This window comes from Lygodium microphyllum, chromosome 28 (assembly GCF_053477565.2).
Source record: "Lygodium microphyllum isolate KBCC chromosome 28, Lygodium_microphyllum_v1.1.10, whole genome shotgun sequence".
Taxonomy (NCBI): Eukaryota; Viridiplantae; Streptophyta; class Polypodiopsida; order Schizaeales; family Lygodiaceae; genus Lygodium; species Lygodium microphyllum.
The window spans coordinates 32,264,231-32,285,109 of NC_141162.1; positions in this window are offsets into that span (position 1 = coordinate 32,264,231).

Sequence of the window (20,879 nt, forward strand, 5' to 3'; positions counted from 1 at the left end):
AGATGGAGATAGATAGAGAGGAAGAGGTAGAAAGAGAAATAGAGAGGGAGGGAGGTAGAGATGTAGAAAGAGGAAAGGGATAGAGAGGAAGAGAAATGGAGATAAGGATAGAGGAAGAGAGGGAGCGAAAAATTAAGAGAGAGAAATGTATTGCTCTCGCTACATAGAAGAAATAACCAAACGATGAGGGTCTCCATGCTAGAGATTAAGAGATATATCTCAATAAGCGCATCCCATATCCTTGCACTCAAATGCAAGCTCATAATTTGACAAAAATATCACTTATATGTAGACCATGTGCCATGCTACAATAAGATTTAGCCAAAAATAATTAATCAAGTGGCCTTGGACTTTGAGGTAGCAATGACCAAAGTGTGTACTAATCATACTTTACAATCAAACTTTGATTGAAATAGTTTTCTATAATATTAATCATGTATGAAAAAGATCCACGGGGAGGTGCTAGTACATCCCAAGCAATGGATCTATTGTAGTCGATAAGAAGAGTTTGTGGGCACACAATGGAAGGACCACCCAAGCCAATAATCTTATTGGAGGGCACTTCATTTAGAGCACCCTCGGTTGGAGAAGATGTGACCTTTCTTAGATCTTGGAGCCTAAGATTGAAGCAATTATCAATGTATTATAACCCATGGATGTTGATTTATCTAATCCATTGAGAGAGGAGGCATCCATACCATTATATGATGGGTGCCGGGTATCTCGATTAAAGATGCTCCTTGTGCTCCTAAGTATACATGCAAAGTATGGATGGAGCAATGCAAGTGCAACTGAGTTCTTTACATACATAGTACACTCTTTTGTTTTTATTGCATAAATGAGAAAAAAATTATTTTTTCAATATTTTGTTTACATACATAGTACACTCATTTGTTTTTATTGCATAAATAAGATTTTTTTATTTTTTTTAATATTTTGGATTTTTTTTCAAACTACTAAATAACATTCATGCATGTGCCAATGGATGTGTGCTCTTTTGAGGAGAATATGAGTTCATGGAAACATGTCCAAAGTGTGGTACTTACAAGTATTGACAAGACCTATAGGGCCAAACCATCCCTCAAGAGGTTCTCAGACACTTTTTGCCCATACTGTGTGCTTATCACATGTTTGGCATGGCGAGCTTAACAATGTGACATGTGCAAAATAGATCCACAAATGGAATCCAGCAAATACTAGTACACTCATGGGCATAGGGTCACAATGATTCCATCTCTCTCGCTTTGCATGAGAGGTAAGGAATCTTTGGCTTGGTCTTGCTATGAATGACATAAATTTGTTTGGACTCTTCTCGATCTCTTATAGTGTGTAGCTAGTAGTCCTTGTCAACTACAACATTTTGCCATGGCTTTCTATGAAGAAATGGCACTCGATCATTAGCTTGCTCGTACCTAGTCACTATATAAGTTAAGAATATAGATGTCTATCTCCATCCATCGATTGTGATGAGCTTAAGATGTTGTGGGAGGAGGGGATTATTGTGGAAGACATGAGCAAACATATTGGGAGGTGGTCCATTAATATATGAACCATTTTTATGTGGACCATGTATGACTTTTCGGGTTTTGAAGGGTGCTCAAGTACATGAGCTTATGTTCTCATTGCTTTCTCTGACATTGCATGTTTATGTTTGTGTTGACTAGATATAGATGTTGAGGTAGGCACAATCACCTCAGGTTACCATGGATGTCCATCATGTGGAACAAAGTTGGACTTTTGAAGGTCGTGAATGATGAAGAAGATAGTTTATCAAGAATACATTGTATTCTTGTCAAAGAACCGTGATTTGAGAGAAGGATACCTTGGATGAACCCCCTATATGAATGAATAACCAAAGTTTGCATGAGTGGAAGATGGTCCACAAAGAGTTGCTTCCAAGTGGAATGCGAGGACTCGTATTTACATTTACTTGTTGTCAAATTTATTGACTATTCACTTATGTTGGTACTTTATTATATGTTTTTTAAATTACATGCATATTGGTAGATATATATTATTGTGCTTCATTTTCACCCTTATATTGAATTTACTAACATTGATTTTTGGCTATGTAGGTCACTATAGATAGTCTAGAGTGTAAGATGAGCCGACAGTACACAAATGAGTTGTAGTGATTTTCATGCATATGCCTCCAAATCAAATGGCGTGCTTCAGGGACATAGCAGATGTGGATTTGCCTCTCAATTGGTGTATGGGCGTTCTATATGTTTTGTCTCAGCATGCTCCAACTCATCAATTTCCATCAAAGCGAAGTCGACACTCTAGGTTGGCTATAGAGGGAGGCAGCTCAAGGATGTCTCACTCAACTAATGGAGGTGGTGGCTATGGTGAATGTCTCGAGGAGCTGCAAACTTCCTCTCCTCCTCATTATATGGGTGGTTTTAAGGGGTGCTATGGAGATACATATGTTGTGGCCCCACGGCTAGTTGCTATTTCTTGCTCCCATCCCAGTTCTAGAGAGGGTGCCTTTGGTGTACACTATAGACACACCGATGTAATGTCCCTCTCCTGCTTGTTGGTCGAGCGGACTCTTATCACCTATCGGATTTGCTACACCTATAGGCACTTGCACTCCTATAATGCCAAGGTTTTCTTAGCCATCTGCAGTGGGTGCTACTCCGATAGATACCACCCCTTAGGTACACCAGATATATAGTGGTCTCCTAGTTATGCTTAGGAACATAGTCACATGTGAGCAAGGGTGCATCTTAGATGCACCCCACTAGGCTATAGGTACTTAATGGATGATAATTTTGATGAGGTATACATGAATGATAAGGGGAAGAGGTTAATAGTGCGCATGTGTGATATCAATAGGTTTTTAGATATAATATATTGGATCATTGGAAATATATACCAGAGAAAGTAAGCATAAATAGTATTGATACAACCTATACTTCTCATGCACTCACAGTGAGAGGTAGCCAACGTGGTAATGGGAATAATAATCATGGTAGATACTCCTAGCCCAATAGGGGAAAGTCTAAGTCTCATGGACAATCACACAATAAGTCTCATGGTCCTAAGTCCTCTCTTGTCACTATTGTGGACAACAAGATGACATAAGGCCACAGTGCCATAAGATGTGCAACAATAGTTGTGAAAAAGATAAAGGAAAAGAGAAAGATAATGCCCAATCTTATGATGATCACAGCATTGTTCCTAATTCTAGTGTTAAGATAAAAGGTATAAATACCTTGGAGTACAGCTTAGATGATTACATACTTGTTGCTTTATCACTTGATTCTACTTAGTTGATTGATACGCCATCTTCTTACTCTTAGTATTGGCTTCTTGATTTAGGGGCTTCATTTCATATTACCTCACATCATCATTGGCCTTGTATCTATCGTATTATTGGCAGGTTTGATTAGACTAGAAGATGGCATTTGTGGGAGCTTTCGCTCAACCGCCAAGACCCACGGATCGCTTATTATTTCAAGCGTTCCAAGCCGAGCATTAATGGCTACCTCTCACATAGCATACGCGCCATCCATATCTACGGGTGTAGTGAGCTTACCTCCATGCTGTTTGAGTTACCTCCTCTCCCGCGCACCCCGGTAGCTCCACGATCCAAGTGCAAGCTTCAAGCAAGCTCTATCCTCAAGCTCCACGCTCCAAGCTCCATCACCGTGAGCAAGAGAAGAGAAGAGAAGAGAAGAAAAGAAAAGAAGAGAGGAGAAGATGGAGAGTTTCTCCACCCCACGATCCCTCACCCTCACACACTCACTCCCTCACAGTCTCACACTCCCTCTCTCAAGCACAAGCTCAAGCAAGCAAGAACAATAAGAAGAAGAAGAAGAGGAGAGCCACTTTTTGCCACACACAAGAATGAGCTTCTCATTCACTTTTCAACTTTATATAAAAAACCCTAAATCCCTTTTGGGCGGTCATCCCCTTTTCTCCTTTTTTACATGGCCGGCCATAGTCTAGGCCCTTTTTCCCATTGTCCTTCTATCTTCCTAGCTTCCTTTCCACCGCCCGTCTACATTTACAAATTGCACGGGTGAGAGGCCGGTGCTCTTTTACAAGATTTCAGGGTGCGCCTTTTTATTTTAAAATGTACATTTTCCCTTTTGCATTTGCCTTGGACTTTTAAGGTTGCCCTTGCGCTTTTGGCCTTTTCTCCTCTTCTTTCTTCAGTCGGGCTACCTTTTTTCCGCCTTTGCCCTGCGTCTTTTTTATTTCCTTTTGCTTTCTTCATGTTGGGGTTAACATTACCCCCAAAATGTGGGAGCCTTCGCTCAACCACCAAGACCCACGGACCGCTTATTGTTTCAAGCGTTCCAAGCCGAGCACTAATGGCTACCTCTCACATAGCCGACGCACCATCCATATCTACGGGTGTAATGAGCTTACCTCCATGCCGTTCGAGTTACCTTCTCTCCCACGCACCCCGGTAGCTCTACGATCCAAGTGCAAGCTTCACGCAAGCTCCATCCTCAAGCTCCACGCTCCAAGCTCCATCACCGCGAGCAAGAGAAGAGAAGAGAAGAGAAGAGAAGAAAAGAAGAGAGGAGAAGATGGAGAGCTTCTCTGCCCCACGATCCCTCACCCTCACACACTCACTCCCTCACACTCTCACAATCCCTCTCTCAAGCACAAGCTCAAGCAAGCAAGAACAAGAAGAAGAAGAAGAAGAGGAGAGCCACTTTTTGCCACACACAAGAATAAGCTTCTCATTCACTTTTCAACTTTATATACAAAACCCTAAATCCCTTTTGGGCAGTCATCCCCTTTTCCCCTTTTTTACATGGCCGACCATAGCCTAGGCCCTTTTTCCCATTGTCCTTCTATTTTCCTAGCTTCCTTTCCACCGCCCGTCTACATTTACAAATTGCACGGGTGAGAGCCCGTCACTCTTTTACAAGATTTATGGGTGCGCCTTTTTATTTTAAAATGCATATTTCCCCTTTTGCATTTGCCTTGGACTTTTAAGGTTGCCCTTGCGCTTTTGGCCTTTTCTCCTCTTCTTTCTTCAGTCAAGCTACTTTTTTTCCGCCTTTGCCCTGTGTCTTTTTTATTTCCTTTTTCTTTCTTCGTGTTGGGGTTAACATTACCCGCCTCCTAGACGAGTGCTAGTCCCATGGCACCCTTCGTCCAGGTAGCATGCGGAGCTTGCATCGAAGACGTGGGTGAAAGGGACTGTGGTGGCTTGCCTTGGGGGAGTTTTGATGCTGGTGCGGATGAAGGTCATTGGTGGCATTGCGATGTTCCGATTGGCGGGTGATATGATTGTTGTAGGTGGCGATAGGGCTGCTCGTTGTTGGGAAGGGCCACTCATAGCTGGCACGGGGGTTGGTGTTCGTGGGATGCTCATAGTGGATTTTGCTCGTGAGGATTCTCTGGTGGTTTGCATGATGAAGTAAAGGACAAGAGTTCAGAGTTGAGTGTTGATGTAGAGCTGACGGCACTTTCGTTGGAGTTTTTAATACCCGCAATTGGAAAACCTCTCAGGTGGTCTCTCCCTAAGGGTTAGTACAAGTCTTCTTATCGTGCACGAGACATATTTTGATTAGTTTGGGAGACAGGTCAAACTCTAAGCAAGCCTGGGGTATTGTCCTACACTTGAGGACCCAAACCGTGTATAGGTTATAGTGTGAATATTAAGTGAGTACACGTGGGTATTTAGGTATTACTTAATTAGAAGACAGTCAGTCTGGTTCCTTGTATAGCAATGGGCAGTGAAGCAAGGGACTAAGTTGATGGAAAAATTTATCGATGAAGACGGGGAGTACACTTGAAGATTGCTTGAGACATCATTATGGTCTTGTCACGACAATGTAGCATAATTGAGCTCCTTGATGTCTTAGCCTCTGGTAGCTAGTGGCTACTTGTAGTGCTTGAAAAGTACGGTGTACTTTTCCATTGTCTTTCATGCCTTGCTTACTAGTGTTGATTGTAATGGCATTGAGATGGAGTGCAAACGAATTGTGCAAGTGGTTCAGGGTGACAAGTCTAACCATAGGCGAGGCGAGCTCCCTAGGTATGTCCTACCCTTGATGTGCCCTGAACAATTGTGGGGGATGTACAAAGGGCTAGGGGATTAGGGACAGAGCCAACCGACCAAGGTCACTAGATGTACCTAATTTGAGGACCCTAGGTGCGGTGCTGTGATCGTGTGTACTTTTTTTTTCTTTTTTTTCTTTTTTCTTTCTTTATTTTATTTTATTTTATTTTATTTTCTTTTATTTTCTTTTCTTTTTCTTTTCTTTTCTTTTCTTTCTCCCTTTTTTTTAATAATGGAAAAAATGAATACAATCAATGCCATACATTGAGGCTGTTAGCCTTTCATTTGGATTGAGAAATGTTGGGATCCAAAGGCTATGAAGAATGGATATTACAGAGATGATTGTGTCACCAGCCTTGATGCTAGAGGAACTATTGTTGAGATGAAGAGATACACTTGAGATTTTGCAAATCTCTTTGTAACATGTGAGACATCGAACAATTGAGATAGCACTTGGAGTGAGCTGTGCATGGACAAGGGCAGAGCATCTTGCGAATTGAATCCTGGATGATGAAGAGACGTTCGCCCTTGTTGAGAGCGTGGCTCCTACCCGAACATAGAGTTTGGCCAAGAAGGAGGGGGTAATTGATGATTATGCTTTGGCCATGCTCAGTTGCAATATGTGCTTTCTACAGAGGTGTCCTTGGGTTCTCATCCAGTGGCGCTTCCGTCATGGCTTTTGTTTCTTGGTATTCCTGTCACTTCCTCCATAATGGTTCTTTGTGGGGTTGGTGGTCTTGTGGTGACTTGGATATTAAACGCTTCTAGACATTGATCTATGTCATTCGCATTCACTTGGAAAGGCGTGAGAGTACATGCAAGTCATATGCTTCAACCATAATGAAAATGTCCAGCTAAACAAGACATTGCCAACCTGAATCCCTTAGTTTTGTATCTCCTACACTTGGTCATCATTGCTCATGGGGTGTGTTGGCCTTTGCTTCTTTTGGTATTATTTACACAGTCACAAAACACATTGTTTATTTATGTACATATTCATGAAACCATGTCACTCCGTGTGGATAAAAACCAATTGTAGAACTCGGGATTATACTCGAGTGTGGCACACATATCTAGCTTCTATGGTAGCCTACTTAGCAATAATAAATACTTGGCAACATCGAGTAGCATGGTGCCTTGTCTGAGTCTACTGGAAACATGTAGCTCCTCCTCAGTGAGAACTTTATCAATCAAAGGGCTCTCTAGGCTAGTTCCAGCTAGGTCCATACCTCGAACTGTAGCTAGAACTCGAAATGAAGTTGGTGCCACATAGGTCGGGTCTCTTTGGGATCGCCATTTGGCCAGTCGCTCCTCTGAGACTGTCATGATTTGGGCTCCAAGTTCGGCCATTGTAGCGCGGTTTTCAAATCAACGTTTTTCAAATTGGCTTCTACCCTCTGATTGTCGCTTTAGTTGTTCTATCTCTAAGAGATTTGGCTGGCATAGCATTTCATTAAATGTCGCGGTTAAGCGTAGTTCGTCAGCCTCCTCGTCAGAGATGAGTTGCATGTGTTCATGTAAGAGCTTGTCATAATGTCCGTCAAGATATTCTTGCTCTTCCCACGATAGCGGATAAGGCAAATATTCCTCAGGTTGCTCCCTAGGGAATGTGCCCATGTCTGCATGAACATAGACACGTGCGAATAATTTTAGTTGTGTCCCACTCGGTCAAGCACTTTGCGACATCTCTATGTTCTATGAGGGCTTGCTCGGTTGCTATCTCATGCAAAGTTCTAAGGGTTTCCTTAGGCTTTAGCATAGCTGGGAGCTCAGGCCTAGATGAGCAAGATTAATCAATGCCAAGATTGCTTATGCCTTCGAGGTTTTCATGTTTCTCCTGAGGCTTTATGGTAGTCGTGTCATGGTTCTCCTCGGATATGCCCAGCGTGGTCTTAGCATCCTATTGTGACAGTGTTGTATCCACTCTTGATTGATCAATGCGAGTTTCTCTATCGGTGGATTGAGTGTCGCAAGCAACAGTTGACGGTAATTGTTGCTTTGTTTTATCAGAACACATGGATGTGTCTGAGATTTCACCGCTGTAAGGAGAGATGGCAATGGGTTTATCTATGGATGAACCATACGCTTTGTTCATCATCTCTTCAGTACTCGTGGTCCCAATCTTCTTGTCGTCTGCAGTAGCTTGCAACTGTCGTTGTTTTTGTTGTTTTCTTCTCTTTCTCTTGGGCACTAGAGGTGTATCCTTTAAGGACTCAGGATCCTGAACTAGGTTAGTAGTTGATGTGCTTGGTTGGGCCTTAGCATTCTCTTTCTGTGGCTTGTCGTCATGGGATTTTGCTACGGCCTTACTAGGTCGAACAGCCTTGCTAGGTTGTGAGGGTTCAACTACCTCTCTTTTTGGAGAGTCTAGCTGTCCAGCTAATTCTCCTCTGTTTAGCCCCGCATTCGATTGCATTGACAGTTGCTCTTGGTTAGGTATTTGCTCTAGATTTTTGTCCTTATCTATTAGAACCTATCTCCATTTTTCCTTCTCAAGGTGAGTGTTGTGTCTAGAGCTGTTGCTCTCTTGCTTTGGAGGTTTGGGTGACTCTAGTGTAGAACCATGAGACGGTTTAGGGTTTTGGTCATGTAGGCTTGGAAGAAACCAATTGAAGAAGTCAGGGTTGTATTGATGGGAAGCATAGAGATCTAGGATTGCAGGGTCTTGAGTGAGGCAGAAGACATATGCGCTGACATCAAGTACCATGCTCCCTACTCCTAGCCTACTAGCCAGGTGTAGATCTTCTTCTAGAAGCACTTTATCATACAAGGGATGCTTTTGGACAGTGGTAGAAAGTTGGACATCATGGGCAGTTGCCAACACTCTCAATGAGGTCGGGGCAACGTATGTGGAATCATGTATTGATGTCCAAAGGGCTTTCCTTTGCTCAACATGATTAGTTGGTGGCCAATTTTGGCTGCCAAACTTTGGTTGGTGGAGCACCAATTTTGTGCAAAGGTACCTTGTCCTTTTTCTTTTCGTTTGATTGCTTCAAGCTTTTCCTTGTTTGTCTCACATAGAGTTGTATAAAATGAGGGTATCAAGTGCAATTCTCTAGCTGTGGCTTTTGGGATGTCCTTCATGACTTCTTCAACAATAGCTGCATAGTAGAAACAAACATGTTGCTGCTCATACCAAGTCAGTGGTTCAGCTATGAGCTTTGCGTGCTCTAGTATTGGCCTTCTGATGTCCACATGGATGTATGCATGTGTGATGGCTGTCAGCTTGTGATCAAGCTTTACCATGCACTTCATCTCTGGTTCATTGGTCAGATGCGCCATTTCTCTGGCCAAGTCTTCAGGAGATTTATCCTCAAGCCTAGGCTTTAGGTGCTTTGGAAGGATTGGAGGTGTCAAGGATGTTTGTTGTGACATCTCTTCCAAAGGTGAATTGCTAAGGACATGTTTCGCAATGGGTGTTGCCATGGCCAAAGGTTGTGACTGCTGTGGTCCCTGATTGGAAGTAGTGGTGGCTAGTTCAGTGGACTGGCTACCATTGGTAGACTGCGGTGTCAAGTCCTTAGGCAGATCAGAAGTGGTCGTGTCTTTTGTTGCCCTTTGTGCATTCACTTGTGCAGATTGAGCAACGGCACAAGGCTGCTGCTGCCGTGCTTCCCGTGTCCATTTAGGTGAAGAGGATGTAGGAGATTTGGGACTCCTACGTGGGCTTGGCACTGACTGGAGAATTTGCTCGTGATTGTTAGACGATTCTGTCATTAGCTTTGTTGAGCAATCAGCCTTATCATGAGCAATGTTGTGCATGTGGTACTCATTATCCTCTTGGGAAGTCACAGGCTCCTTGGGCACTAGTGGACCTTGTGCACGCTCGACAGTTACCTCTGATATCTACTTGCTAAGCATGCTAGACTGAGGATCTACTTTTTGATAGGTCATGTTTGGTTTCTTGATTTCAATCGTATCACTCCAATATTTTTGGTTCGAGACTTGGATTTTCATTTAGGTTTTCTCCTACGCCTCTTTGCTTTTGACATAATTTGGGCTTCTGATAGAGGTGGTTTAGCAAGGGGTTTTGGTACCCAAATCCATCGGTTGCCTGCATAATACCCTTGAGCACGAAGCAACGCCTTGGATATCCATCGCGGCGTTGTGCTAGCTCTCCATCGATGCCTTCGTTTATAAGGCTTGGGCTTCTTTCGTGGTCTTCTACGATATTTGTAAGTCCAAACCCTATCCTTGGCCTTGTCTCCTGTCCTTCTTGTTTCAGGCATGGCCTCACTCACTGGTTCTCGTCGTTCGGCCTGTGCTTGTATTAACTCTTCCAACAAGTCCTTGCTCTCGTCAGCAGGCTTGATTGTTATGTCAGCACCTTGCTTGCCTTTCCCTTGAGGTTCGATGAGGTCACCCTTGCTAAAGGCTGTGTCTATCCTCACACCCGGTAGTGTCAGGTGTATCCTTTGAGCTACGTAGTCAGCCTCACATTTGGTCGCCCTTTTGAAGGGTCTTCCAAGGAGGGTTCCCTCCTCACAATTAGCACTATTTGGAGGAACATGAAATATGATAGGTAAGCTTTCAGTTTCAATTGTCGCAAGGATTTTGCACTTCCCTATGAGTGCTTGTGGGTGTCCCCCGTAAGGGCTAAGAGTTGCATTAGTCGATGTGAGCTCTGGTTGGCCTAGTAGGGTCCATGATTCATAGGTCAAGATATTAAAATCAGCTCCTTCATCAATCAAAGCATCGATAGTATGCTCTCTTTTCGTGGTGAGTTTGACCCTAAGATAAGCAGGTGGCACTATTTCTTCATCTTCCAGGTCTTGGCTTGTAAACTTAAGCCTTCTGACAAATGCCCTTGAGTCCCCAATTGCATGATCAGATGTGGATTCTCCACTGGTGCCTTGGATCGTCAATGTAGTGCTTTTCAAGGAGCATCTATCGTCAAGACTGTCATATCCAGTCATTCTCGCTATTGTAGCTTGATGTTGTTGCTTCCCGCTTTGACTAGATGCAGTCCGAATGCAACACGTATGTGTTTTTGCAGCGTGGCCTTTTTGCCCTTGTTGGCTAGATGGGCCCATTGAGGTTCTAAGGTCTCTGTTTGTCTCTATTCAGGTACGGGCTTTTGGTTGCTCTTTTGCAAGTGAGAATCCATGCTCGTATAGAGCCATTGCTACACTAGGGTCTATTTTGGAGGACCTGTCATGGCGCGCATTTTCTCCCCAACCTACTCGGGAGAGGTGTGGAGGGGGCAGAGCCCCCTCTGTGGGGGTCTTGGAGGGGCAGTCCCCCCGGCCTGCAGGGCCATTACGGTAAATGCCGTATGTGATTTGAAGGACTGTCTACAGACAATTTTGAACTACTTGTTTCTAGATTTCAGCCCAGTGATCGATCTATGAGGTGGTTTCGGCTCTATATGGTCTCTCGGTCAGTTTCAAGGTCTATAGGTTAAAATTTCAAAAAATCTAAATTTGGCCTCACAGGTCCAAATTGCAGGGGCCGAGTGCCCGATTCGGTTCGTCCGAGGGCCGAGTAGGAAGGGCCGAATGTGACTGGTTTGAATGTCAAATTTGGCCAGCCCGAGTTTGGTTGTCCGAGGGCCGAGTGGCTGAGGCTGAGTCGAGTGGGCCGAGGGCCAATTCTGGGACTCCGGCCAGAATTGCCATCACTCGGACACGCCGAGCGCGGCGCGTTTTTTGCTAGCGCAATGATAAATCGCCTGAATTACACGATTCAGGTCACGGCCTGTCATACACACCTCCAGATCAAAGCTATGGGTGAAGGGGAAGAGTTGTATATACCTGGAATAGCCAATAAACTCCAAAATGCAAATCGGCAAACGAATCAAACCCTCATGCCCTGTTATGACAGCAAAAACCCTGATGCTTGTTTTTCTTGTTTTTCTTTGTTTTTTCCTATCCTAATGCATCCAAATCACAAAGTAAATACCTACACTACTCCATCTCACAACATAAATCTCAAAAAAGCAAAAAACCTACTTGCCAAGGAGATCAAATACCATCTTCAACCCCCTCATTTCCTACCTATCTCAAGCACCGATTCGGGGAAAGCCCTTACGTCGATGCTCGATTTGAAGCGCGCAAGCGCTCAAGGCTTGAATCCGTTGGTCTCGGCAAACGGAACCAAAATGTGGGAGCTTTCGCTCAACCGCCAAGACCCACGGATCGCTTATTGTTTCAAGCGTTCCAAGCCGAGCATTAATGGCTACCTCTCACATAGCAGACGCGCCATCCATATCTACGGGTGTAGTGAGCTTACCTCCGTGCTGTTTGAGTTACCTCCTCTCCCGCGCACCCCGGTAGCTCCACGATCCAAGTGCAAGCTTCAAGCAAGCTCCATCCTCAAGCTCCACGCTCCAAGCTCCATCACCGTGAGCAAGAGAAGAGAAGAGAAGAGAAGAAAAGAAAAGAAGAGAGGAGAAGATGGAGAGTTTCTCCACCCCACGATCCCTCACCCTCACACACTCACTCCCTCACAGTCTCACACTCCCTCTCTCAAGCACAAGCTCAAGCAAGCAAGAACAATAAGAAGAAGAAGAAGAGGAGAGCCACTTTTTGCCACACACAAGAATGAGCTTCTCATTCACTTTTCAACTTTATATATAAAACCCTAAATCCCTTTTGGGCGGTCATCCCCTTTTCCCCTTTTTTACATGGCTGACCATAGCCTAGGCCCTTTTTCCCATTGTCCTTCTATTTTCCTAGCTTCCTTTCCACCGCCCGTCTACATTTACAAATTGCACGGGTGAGAGCCCGTCACTCTTTTACAAGATTTCAGGGTGCGCCTTTTTATTTTAAAATGCACCTTTCCCCTTTTGCAATTGCCTTGGACTTTTAAGGTTGCCCTTGTGCTTTTTGCCTTTTCTCCTCTTCTTTCTTCAGTCGGGCTACCTTTTTTCCACCTTTGCCGTGCGTCTTTTTTATTTCCTTTTGCTTTCTTCGTGTTGGGGTTAACAACATTGCATTGGATATCATTGATATAAGTGATACAAGATTGTGGTTTGATACTAGTGCTACATTTGTGCTTCATGATGTACGTTACATCTCGCTTTGGCTAAAGTCCTTATCTCTATTGGATAATTGGACAATGATAGGTTCCATCTCTTTTTTGTGATTCTACATGGAAGATTACTTGTGCTAGTCTTGTTTTTGCTAGAGGTGCAAGGTTGGCAGCCTATACCCTACTCTTGTATCTGGATCTGTTGATTATGTTTTGGCCATGATTGAACTTTCTCATATATCTCTTTGGCATCATCATCTTGGGCATATGTCCCTTAAAGGAATGAAAGTAATCACTTGTTTGTAGTATTTTTTGCTTCTTGACTACTCAGATTTTGACTCTTGTAATCATTGTTAATATGATAGGTAGACACATAACTCTCATAACATTATGACTCTATGAATGTGGGTGAGCCTTTGGCTCTTGTTTATCTAGATGTTTTTGGTCCTATGCTATGTTAGTCATTAGGTGGTACTAAGTACCTTGTGACATTTATTGATGATTACTCGCATAAAGTTTGGGCCTATCCTATTAAAGCAAAAATAAAAGATGTTAGCTATATTTGAGCACTTTGTTGCTATGATTGAGACTTAGTATGGATATAGGCTGAAATGCTTATGATCTAACAATGAAGGTGAATATGTCTCTAAGTCATTTGAGTAGTTTTATAATGAGAGGAATATTAAGCATTAGTTGACCGCCTTGTGCACCCCACCTCAGAATGGTGTTGCAAAGAAGAAAAAGTATGTAGTATGCTTAGTTAGGCAAACTTACCATAGTACTTTTGTGCTAAGGTAGTTACTACTCCATTTTTTGCATTCCCCACTTGTTGGTAGTCATTTATATATCATCATCATCATCCTTCTTCCCTGGCAGGTGCACACTTTGAGATTCTTATGCACTGCTCTTGATGGTAGAGTTGTAGAGAAGGTATGGTTTGGTAAACCTTCCTCATATACACACTTGTGTGCCTTTGGGTGTGAGGTTTTATACCATACTCCCAAAGACAAACATAATAAGTTGGATTCAAAGTCTGTCAAATGTATCGTTCTTTGATATGGTGATGCAATTGAGATGGGGTATCACCTTTGGGATCATCGGCTTAAAAGGTTATCTACAACCATGATGTTGTGTCTCATGAGAATAAGATGCATAAGCAACCTAAGCTAGTTAAGGTATGTAAGGTGATATTTTAGGAAGAGTCTTGTGTTATAGTATAACCATGCCCAGTTATGCAACTTGTTGTAGCTACTGATGATGTAGTGGCCTAAGATCCTCTTGTTGTGTAGAATCATGATGTTGGATAGAGAGGACATGCCATATGGACCCCACATCTAGTGCTCCATTAGAGCCTCACATTCTTCTAATTGTTTGGAGCCCTCTATGCATTATGTCATGGTAATAGATTCTAGTGAGCCTCTCACTTGTGAGGAGGCTATGTGCATAAGTAATAATCACTCTTGGGAGAGGGCCATGCTATTTGAGTATGATTCATTGTAGAAAAACTATACATACAATTTGGTTCCTTTGCCCGCCGAGAAACATGCATTGCCATGCCAAGTGGGTATACAAGTTGAAGACTACTTTTGGTTATCCTAAGCCAACATATAAGACTACATCGGTTGCTAAGGGTCTTAAGCAGGAGAAGGGAGTTGATTTTGATGAGACATTATCTCCTATGGTTGAGATAACTACCCTATGCTTGGTATTAGCCTTGGTTATGCAGATGGATTTAGACTTGTACTAGATGGGTGTGAAAATGAATTTTCTTCACGAGCACTTGCATGAGAATATCTATATGCAACAATTTGAGGACTTTGAGAAAAAGGCCACCTAGTATGCTAGTTTTGAAAAATAGTTTTTATGAACTTAAGTAGGAACCTAGGGAATAGATCATATGTGTGATGCCTTTATGAATTCATAAGGTTACTCTCATAGTGACATGGATGTGTGTCTTTACATGAAGAAGGCCATTACCGCCTTATCATTTTGGTGCTATATGTTGATGACATGTTGATTGTTGGGAGTGCTCATGATTTGTTGAATGCTTTGAAGACTCAGCTCAAGAAGAGCTTTGACATAAAGGACATGGGGTATGCCTCTCATATACTTGGTATACTCATTATGTGCAATCACTCTACATGACCCCTTTACCTTTCACAGAAGGAGTACCTTTATAAAGTCCTTGAGTGGTTCCATATGCAAGGTGTTAGTCCTATTGGCTGCTCATTATTGTCTCATGGGAAGGTCAATTAGGAAAATTATCCCGAGTTAGATTATGAAAAGGCCAAGATGGCCAAGATCCCATATGCATCCACGGTGGGCAGCTTGATGTATGTCATGACAGCCCCACTGAACCTAACATAGCATTTGAAGTGGGATTTGTGGCTCATTATATGGTGATACTTGGCAAGTGACATTGGAACATCATGAAGGGTATCATGAGATGCCTTAAGGGAACTACAAACATGTGTATCTACTATGTGACAAGGATACTGGAGTCGTGAGCTACATAGACTTTGACTATGCAGAACATGCAAATAGTAGGAAGTCCATCTTTGGCTATGTATTAATCTTTGTTGGAGGTGGTATCTCATGGATGTTTAGGGGGGTGCAAAAATGTAAGGCCAAATACATTGTAGTCATTGAGGAGGCTTGCAAGAAGACCCCTATACTAGACCAAGCACATTGATGTCCCTTATCACTTTATCAGATAGGTGGTTGACTCATGGTTGAGGACAAGCAAACAGAGCTTTCTCAAGATCTTGATTGACAAGAATCTTGTAGATTTTCTCACGAAACCTCTCATATTGGAATGTTATACCTTCCTTAGGAAGATGATGGGCATAGGATGAGATGATGTATGTTCCTCATCCTATTGTACTTCTATGTACACTTTGTACTTTGTCACCTTTTTCTTGCTTTCTCCACACTCAAGCACATTTGTCTTTGAGTGGGAGGTTGTTGGGGATTAAAGGCCACTTGTGCCTAGTCACATTTAGTACGCTTGTGTGTATATGCATTGGTACTAAGAATGGCATGCATACTAGTATCACTTGTGTTCAATGTACTAGAACCTTGCATAGTGTAGTAAATCCACCTTCTTGCACTTTAGTACTCACTTACTAACACCCCCACACACCATATTACACTAGCTTTGCCCTAGCATACTATACTAGAGCATGTGCACTTACATACAACTCAACACATGTGCATACCATGGTGTACATATCGCCCAAGTGAACTAATGCATTACTACTTGCACTCCACTCTCCATCCTAGTACACTAACTCTAACCTTGCACACCCTTTAGTGTACTATCCCTAGTGTACTACACATATGTGTATTGTGCATAACCTAGTGCATACTAATGCACTACTCTAGTACACACACACTAGCACATTATCCCACCTAGTATGCTACACTCTGCACATAGCCTTGCATAATCACTTGCACCACACATATATACCATTGTGCACCCATAGCTAGAATAACTCCACTAGATAACACTATGTACACATAAGTGCATATCACTATGCTAAGATATGTGCACTTGAAAGAGTCTCTCTTTAACACCCACCCTCTTTGCAAGGGAGGGTCAAAGGGAAGGAGGAGGGAGGAAGGTGGCACCTTGTAGTGCATGCACTAGTATGCAATGTATATTTGTATGTGCACATACACTGGTGTGCACTTATGTGTGATGTTTCGACTTTTTTGACTTCCCGTACATTAAAATTGAAAACTATGAAAAGTGGTGTCTCAAATAAAATAATTTATATCCCATACCTTGACACCTTCCGAGATTGATACAATTGCAAATGCCTCTACATGGGAATTACCATGTCTACGGTCGTTGTAGCTGGCTAAGTCTGAATCAAACTAGACATGTTTAAAGACTTGAGCAAGTCAAGCAAGTCAAGACTTGACTTGTAAGAGATTAAGGCTTAGAAAAAAAGCTTTAATCTTTTTAAAAAAACTCAAGAGGGAGAAGAAAATGATGATCTGAAGGCATTGCTAAACTCGTTCATTTAAAAAAATGTCACCCCATCATCTTCTCCCCTCCCAATTTGGAAAATTAATAGACAAAAAAAAGCATGAGATCTCCCTTCTCAATCTCAGTTGAAAACTCCAATAATCCCCCCCTTTTCTCAGTTCAACAAGAGACCCAGATTGAAGTAAGATCACCCGAAAGCCAGGTGAATCATTCATGACATCTCTGGCAACCTCTCCTAGACCTCAAAGAATAGATCACCATCATCAATTTGCAATTTAAAAGCTTCCAAATAGCTGGATTGGTAAGATACCCTCCATAGAGAACTCCTCTTCGTGGCCACAACTCATGAGACCCCTCTCTCTTCAATTAAATTATAAATATGGGGCAGGAGAAGCCATAGAGGACGTTATCTTGAATCAAGGGAAAAGACTCTTCTCGAATTAGAGAGAAGAGTAAGATAGAGAGGTGAGAGGAGAGTGAGAGAGATAATTCTTAATGTGAAGACGAGGGGATGCTCTGCTACCTTTCTAAGTCGAATCCTGTCTCTTCTACCTTCATTCCCCTATAGAATTGAGACCCTACTCAATTTCTTCTTAATCCTTAGTCACTATCTCTATCGATTCAATTGAGATGGCCCATAGCTCTATTATTGAAGTCTTCTATGCAATTTCTTGATTGAAGACCATGGCCCTAAAAAGGAAAATTATGAAGGTTGTGGAAGCGAAAGCTGCTAATCACGTTGTGGGTATGACCACTACAAATGGAATGGCAAGTACTAGAATCACAAACGAAGCTACGAATGCCAACAATAACCAAGTACTCATTGTAAATCCCTGGGTACCATATTTTACTATTATTTTAAATATTAAATACTACAAATAAATCATCATCTCATGGACTAGTAAAGAAAAATTGCATCTGTAAGAGTAGGATTTTTCCATATTATCTCATGCACAGAAAACTTTCTAAAAGAAAATTCTTAATTGCAAATTCAAAGGATTAATTTGGATTACATGAGATGTACTAAGAATAGGATACATGGAAGTTACTACACTATCCGAAAGAATTTATAATTTTATTGCATCAAATAGGATTTACCAAGAACTAGATTTAGAGACTAAAATTTTTGCAATAAGAAATATTTAAGTAGTTGAAAACTTTTAAATCCAATTTGTATTAGAACCTCTGATCGATAAAGACAAATGCTAATTCCTTAAAAAATCTTGAGATGAAATCATTAGAATACTTTTTGTAATAAAATATACAAGGGTTTTGGATCTAGTGAATTATCACTAGACAATGACCTATAGAATTTTGTTAAGAAAAAAAAAAGATCATCACGAAAGTTTGCTTATAGAAGTCATTTAGCAATCTTAGGCTGTCCAAACTTTCAAAGATGGAAATTTAAAAAAAATAAACTCTTATTAAAAAATTTATTGGACTAGATCCCAAGGGGAAGAGTAATCTTAGAGGATTATTAGAAGCTATTGCCACTTACACTAAAGTTTACCTTGATATTGTTATTCTGGGAAAAGGATTGTCTTGGAAGGAAATTCATTGAAATTGTTGTGTATAGTACTAAGCTGTTTGAGGTTGTAAATTAGATTTTGTTTTTTCTTAAATTATCAAGATAAAAGATGGACAATTGAGTATAGATTGCTAATTAAGGCAGTATTTGGATAGGCACAGAATGCTGATTGAGGTAGTGTTCCCTGATGACGCTAGACCCCCCCAAGGTTAGCGTGAATAAAACCTACTTCAAGGGGTTTTTGTTTTTGCATTGGTGAGTATGGACTGATTAGGACATGTGAAAGCTCCTGTCGTAGGGAATTCTAGTTGGCAGGAGGAGTTGAGGATACTAGGGGGCTTTGGTTACAAATTCCTTAGACTCTTACGAACTCTCAATTACCCTTCGAGCCTAGATAGTATTCTCGAAGTCCCGATATTAGTTTGGGGACTGAACTTGGTGGGAAACATATCTTAGGGTTGATATTATGTCTAGCTAGGACATGAAGCATTGTAAAAAGGTATTTTTCTTAAAGGAAATGTTTGAGAAAGCATAGCTTTACACTGTTTTTGTATCATGAAATAAAGATGTGTAATGAACCTATGCCAAAAGATAATCAAAGAAGATGTTTTTATATGTCAAACTTAAAGTGGTAGGTAATTAGGTAATTAAAAATACTCTATTGAGAAAAGTGGGTGAATGGTCCCTGATGGGTCTAGACCTATGGTTGGGTGGTCTCAGTTAATCAAGAGCTTTTCTCAAAAAGAAAAAATTACATTAGTAGGCAGGAAAATGAATGACCACTAGATATTAGAAAAAACTTGACTTGCATCATTTTAGGGGGCTTGAATGGGATTTTGCCTTACGGGTAGAAGGGTTGATGTGCTGCACTCCCTTTGTCTCCTATCCTCTTTGAACCAAGTGCAATGCAAGTTCACTTCTTCAGTTTGAGTAATCCTGTGAGAGAAGTGGGAACTCAGAATACTTACATTAGCTGACCAATAGGTGCCTTGACTACTATTAGGAATCCAAAACTTAGGCTGATCCTCATGGGAATGGCTGTAAACTTCCATTGCGGGGTAGACTCAAGAGGACCTAGACGATAAACTTTGAAGTATTCCATGGAGTCCGGGGGATGGCGTTGTCTAGGATATCTCTTGATGGACTACTAAGAACATTCCAACAAGAAGGCAACTCGAGCAGGCATGTCACATTGTGTATACTCGTGTGCTTTGGCATTAGCACTAACATGAGTACTTGTGTGCACTTGATCCCGCTAGCACTTGCATGTGAACTTGTGTGCCCTTGTGTGTACTTATGCCCACACTCTTCAACCACTCTAGGACACCACACATAAACCTTACACTCTAGCCTTACCTAGTTCATATGTGTGCTTGTATATACTTGAGTACACTTAGGCACACTTGCATTGACACTTGCACATGCACTTGTGTATACTTTTGCCTATACCATTAGTCATCTTAAGCTCATTATATAGAAGCCCTATTCTTCCTTGTGCACTTGCACGCACTTGTGTGTGCTTGAGCACACATGCACTTACACATAACCCCACCTAGAGCAAAGCATCACCTCACATGTAAGTCATATTGCGCCTACACATAGTCCTACCATAACCATAGTTGTGCACCATGTACTAACCCAACACACTAACCTTCATCCCTAAGAAAATATTAGTATACCTTCCCTCTCAATCCACACCCACCTAACTTAAATGCACATTAGGAAGCCCATAGCAAATCCTAGTGCACTACATTGCTGAACTATCATAGAGCAGTCATGTTTTGCACTAATTTCATCATTGCATGCTAACCCTAGTACATCATATATACTAGTGCACCACACATATTTAGTCCAACCTTATGCATTCACCTTGTACCTTGACTAGGGTTCACACACTCCTTAGGACACATTGCATAGTACACATGCACTATACTAGTGCACTACCCTTGCACACGTGCAAAAGTGTAGTTGCACTAGTACACCACAATCCAACCTACTACACACATGCACTAGAACCAACCTTTCTCCTTGCACTTTAATTAGGGCACATATCCCTTAGGACACATTGTACCATCACACACCTTTGCACATAGTGCACATAACCACATATTAAGGCACACATTTCCATTGACAGGCACTTATGCACTTAGCCCACACTAGTGCACTTCACACTTGCACCACATATCATCTCTTGCATAGATGTGCACAAGAGTTATTAGCCTTTCATCTTAGTATACCATAATAGTGCACCACCCTAGTGTAGTGCCAAAACCCTACTACACTTAAATCATCCTTGCACATCAACCCTGGTGCATGGCATTATGCATATTGGCTAAGAACGCTCCACATAATGA